The sequence below is a fragment of the Mastomys coucha genome, unplaced genomic scaffold (genome assembly GCF_008632895.1).
Source record: "Mastomys coucha isolate ucsf_1 unplaced genomic scaffold, UCSF_Mcou_1 pScaffold14, whole genome shotgun sequence".
NCBI lineage: Eukaryota > Metazoa > Chordata > Mammalia > Rodentia > Muridae > Mastomys > Mastomys coucha.
Window position 1 is genome coordinate 41,645,191 of NW_022196896.1, and position 5,884 is coordinate 41,651,074.

Below are 5,884 nucleotides of genomic sequence, written 5' to 3' on the forward strand. Positions count from 1 at the left end.
GAAGTCCTGGACCACCCACCCCAGCAAGGACACAAGAGCAAGAGAGAGGTCTCAGCTCCTCAGGAGTCCCTGTCCCAAGTCAGCTCCCAACGATCGCAGTTGCCCTCCAGCTCTAAGAACAGAAGGGCCTAGGGAGCCTACACTCTTGAATGCCACCAATAAAGTTTGCTGTACACCCCAAAAGAGAAAAAGAAAATAACATAGGCATATAAATAACAAAGATAGAATCAGCAGAATAATTTAATACTTGTGAACATACATTTGTGTGGCAATAATAATCAAAGAAAGTGGCAGGAGTTTGACAGTCAGGAGAGGGGGGAAGGGGAGAGTTGGAAGAGGGGAATGTAGGGGAAACTGGAGGCAGAAAAACAAAGGGGGAGTTATATAATTATATTTTAATTAAAATGTGTTTGGGGACTAGAGAGATGGCGCTTCCAAAAGACCTGTGTTCAATTCCTAGCACCCATAATGTGGCTCACAGCAGCCTGTAACTTCAGTTTCAGGTTATCCAATGCTTTCTTCCGGTCTCTGTAAGCATGGTATGCATTTGGTGTACATACATGCAAGCAAGAAAAACACCTGTAAACATAAAATAAGAATTTTAAGTATAGTATTTTTGTGTTTTGCCAGAATAGAAGAAAGCAAACAGCTCACTTGCCTGCTTTTGTCTCTCTGTTGAGAGTCTCATTGCCTTTGTGCCCATTGCACCTACCTTCCACTTCCAGTCTGAAGCAAGCACCTCTGTGGAGTCCCAGCTCTGGCATACTAACACTCTACCAGAAACTACGAGAAGAACATGCCTAAAACAGTTGACCAGACAGCAGCGCTCACAGCGCCTGAACACACAGGATCCCCACGCCATGCATGCCTGCCTGAATACACAGGATCCCCACGCCATGCATGCCTGCCTGAACACACAGGATCCCCATGCCATGCATGCCTGCCTGAACACACAGGATCCCCATGCCATGCATGCCTGCCTGAATACACAGGATCCCCATGCCATGCATGCCTGTGTATTGCTCCTTAGTTTTACTTCTGAAGCTTTCAGTCTCTATTAAAATGGCTCCCTAGATATAAAGACCCCTGTCCTTAGTGTCAATCTCTGTGACGTGTGGTGTGTGTGTGTGTGTGTGTGTGTGTGTGTGTGTGCATGTGTGGAACGAAGATACAGAATTCTTGAACCAGATTTTCTTGCACCCCTAATAATACCTGTTATAAATAATATCTAATAAACACCTGTTTAGCTATGCTCCTTAACTTTTACAGGGAAAGATTTAATTTGCCCCTTATTACCAAAATTTGGCACCATACTCTCCTTTCATACTATTACTTCTTAAATAATTTCTTTTGTCTTTAATAAAACATCCCAGAAATATATCCCGAGTCACTGTTGACTTACAGAGATTTTTAGATGTGTTTGTTTTATATGACACATTCTTCAGAGACTCACCTAGAAACTGAATGAGTCACAATTCCGTCCTCTGTGTCTTTCAAAACAGATTTGTAAAATAGCTGCTGTACTGAGATAGTCTACAGACCACAGAATTTCCCATGTAAGATGTGCACCATCTTACAGAGTTGTGTAAACCTCATTTCAATAAATTCTAGAGTGTCTTCATCAACCTCAAGAGAAAGCCACATCCATTAGCAATCGCCCCTGCCTCCTTCTCAGCCAGCTCAGTACAACTCCTAATCTACTCTCTATCTCCAAGGAATTGCTTATTCTGGATATTTTGTATAAATGGAGTCCTGCAATGTTCACCCTTTTCTGTGTCTTCTCTTCTCTCTCAGCAATGTTATAGTATGTGTCAGTTCTCCCTTCCCTGTATGGCTAATTAAAATTTCATTGTGTGAATATGCTATTTTTTATCCATGTTAATGGACATTTGAGTTGTTTTTATCTTTTGTATATTGTATGATCCACATTTCTGTTACTATGACAAAATACTAGAGATAACAAGGGTGTTGTGGTACATGCCTTTAATACTAGTACTCAGGCGACATAGTCAGGTGCGTCTCTGTGAGTGTGAGACCAGTGAGTCTAGTTGTCTACATAGTGAGTTCCAAGTCAGCCAGGGTTTCATAGTGAGTAAAACTTTTTATTTTTAAAAAAGTGTCTACAGGAACAATTTTAATTTACATTTTCAACCATTTTATTCTGTGATCACAGGGTCCCAAACTTTTGAACTATGATCCCATCGACCAAGCATTTTGACTATAATCTCATGGCTCTAAGCTTTCAGATATCTGCATCTTCTACATTGTAGTAGAAGCACACAATAAAGGAGACTGCTCACAACATGGTAGCTGAGAGATAAAAGGAAAGGCCAGAAAGGGTTGGGATCTCAATATCCTGTCAATGACACACTCTCAGTGACCTAACTTCCCTTTACAAGGCCTATCTCTAAAAAGATTCCACCATCTCCCAGTGGGGCCAAGCTGAGGCCCAAGCTTTGTGACGTACACTTTGTGGGAATACTCAGATCCAAAGGAAAGCAGCCAGAACATTTGAATGAACATTTACTTACAAGTCTTTTGGAGGACATATTTTCATTTCTATCTTTACCCTTAATTGCCAGATGGACAGGAGTTAGGGTCATCTGAGAAAGGGAGTCACAACTGAGAGCTTGCACATATTACACAGGCTTGTGGGCATATCTGTGGAGGGTTCTCTTGGTTGTTAATTGATGTAGGACTGCCCAGTCCACTGTCGGTATAAGTGAGACTACTCCCTGGGCAGGTGTCTGGGACTGGACAAGAAACCTTGCTTAGCATAAGTTTTAGGTAAGCAAGCAGCATTCCTCCATGGCTTCTGCTTTCAAGTTCCTACTTGAGTTCCTATCCTGACTTCCCTTAATGATGGGATGAAATGTATCAGCAGAATAAATACTTTCCTCCCCAAAATTGCTTTTGGCCATGGTCAACTGAAAGCCCAAAGGAACAAATTGCTTAACAAATCGTTAAAAATTAAGAACCTAGACCCAACACTTTTAATTCTTAATTTATATCCCTTTAACTAATCTGCACTGAATTAGTATACCATATTCAGACAAATATATTTAGAAAAAATTTTAAATGTTAATAATCCTTAATTCTTTAATTTAAAAATGTGGTGTTTTTTTTTCATAAAAAAATTCTGTTTTCCCCTTCCCTTCTCCCAGTTTCTCCTCATTTCCCCTCCCATCCAGAGCCACACCCTTTTTATCTCTCATTAAAAAACAAACACAGTGGGCTGGAGAGGTGGTGCCACAGTTAAGAACACTCATTACTCTTCCAGAGTTCCTGAATTCAATTCTCAGCAACTACATGATGTTTTGCAACCATCTATAATGGAATATGATGCTCTCTTGTGTGTCTGAAGACATAGACAGGGTGCTCACATAAAATAAATCTTTAAAAAAACAAGCATAGGCATCAGAGAAATAATAATAAAGAAAAATAACATACAATAAGATAAGAGAGAAGCAAACAAGGTAGAATAGGACAAAACAACCATAAAGGTAAATAAAATAAAGAAAAACAAGAAATTTATATGGACACACATGTTCAAATACACATGGATCCCATAAAGACACAAAGCCAGAAGTCATAACATTTGCAAAGGACTTCAACAATGGATGGGTGTTCCCCTTATTCCAGTATGAGGTGTTGCTTAGCCATTCTGACAAGTCTAAGATGAAATCCAAAAGCAATTTTAATTCACAATCCCCTGATATCTAAGGAGTTGACCATTTCTTTCTCAGCTATTGAGTTTACCCTTTTAAGAATAATCTATTTCTCTGAGAGGCTCTACCAACAGCTTACTGAGACAGATGCAAATATTCCCAGCTATCCATTGGTCTGAGGTCAGGAACTCCTTATGGAAGAATTAGGGGAAGGACTGAAAGACCTGAAGGGGATGGCAACCCCAGAGGAAGAACAACAATATCAACTAATTGGATCACTCAGAGCTCCCAGACACTAAGCCACCAACCAAAGAGCATACACAGGCTGGTTCTTGGCCCCAGCACATATATAGCAGACAACTGCCTTGTCTGGTCTCAATGAAAGAGGATACACTTAATTCTGTAAAAACCTGATGTCCCAGAGTATGGGGATGCTGGTGGGGATGAGGTGGGGGTGGGTGGGTATGCGGGGAAACACCCTCTCAGAAGCAAAAGGGAGGAGAATACATTGAAGAACTCATAGACGGGGGACTAAAAAGGGAAGCAACATTTATAATGTAAATAATTTAATTAAAAATAATAATATATCAGTAACTCGTGTTTTAATTGGGTTACTTGTTTTCTTAACATTCAGGTTTTTTGGAATATTGTAGGCTCAGTAGGTTGCCACTTTTTCCAAATGATGGAGTCCTTTGCTATTTAGAAGTTTTTTGGTTTCATGAGGTTCCTTTTATTAATTGTTAATCTTAGTGTCTGTGCTAATGGTGTTCTCTTCAGAAAGTCTTTACCTGTGCTGAAGAGTTCAAGGACATTCTTTATTCTATCAGGTTTACTGTATCTGGATTTATGTTGAGGTCTTTGATCCATTGGACTTGAGTTTTGTGCAAAGTGATTCATGTGGATCTATTTACATTCTTCTACAAGCAGCCATATAGTCTGACGAGTACCATTTGTTGAAGATGCCATATTTTGTCTAGCTAGTGTATTTATAGCTTCTATATCTAAAATCAAGTGTCCATAGATGTGTGGATTTATGTCTGGGTTTTCAATTTGATTTCCATTTTTAATATGACTCTTTGTGCTGCTTTTATTACCACAGCTCTGTACTACAAATTGAGATCAGGGATGGTAAGAGACGCATCTGATCTTCTATTATTTTGTGTTGTTTTTCCTATCCTAAGTTTTTTGTGATTCTATATAAAGCTGAAAATTCTTTTCAATGTCTGTGAAGAATTGTGTTAGAATTTTAAGGGAACTGCCTTGAATCTGTACATTAATTTTGTTAGGATGCTTACTGTTGACCCATGAGCATGGAAGATCTTTCCATCTTCTGATATCTTCTTCAATTTCTTTCTTCAGTTACGTAACGTTTTTATCATACAAGTCTTTCACTTGCTTTGTTAGAGTTACCTCAAGATACATTATACATATTAAGGTATTATTAAAAGTGCTGTTTCCCTGATTTCTTTCTCAGTCCATCTGTCATTTGTACATAGGAGGACTGATTTTTGTGAGTTAATTTGTCTCCAGGTATTTTGTTGGAAGGATTTATCAGCTGTAAGACTTTTCAGGTGGAATTTCTAGGGCCCCTTATGTATACGACCATATCATCTACAAACAAGGATATTTTGATTTCTTTCTTTCCTATTTGTATCCCCTTGATCTCTCCAGTTGTTTACTGACCTAAAAAGGATTTCAAATATTATGTTAAGTAGATATGGAGAGACTGGACAACCTTGTGTTGTTCGTAATTTTAATGAAATTGCTCTGAGAATCCCTCCATTTAAGATGATGGTGTTTTCTTTATTGATTTTATCTCTACTTTCATATCATAAACTGTTTTCTTCATTTCATTCCCCTATTTGTGTTTTCATAGATTTCTTTAGTGGATTTCTTTCTTTCTTCTTTAAGGACCCCTAACATATTCGCAATGACTCTTTTGAAATCTTTGTCTTATTCTTCAGCTATGTTTGCCTTTCTCTGGGCCTACTGTGATAGGGCTGCAGGGCCACTGTGATAGGGCTGCAGGGCCCACTGTGATAGGGCTGCAGGGCCCACTGTGATAGGGCTGCAGGGCCCACTGTGATAGGGCTTCAGGGCCCACTGTGATAGGGCTGCAGGGTCTACTGTGAAAGGGCTGCAGGGCCTACTGTGATAGGGCTGCAGGGCCCACCGTGATAGGGCAGCAGGGCCTACTGTGATAGGGCTGCAGGGCC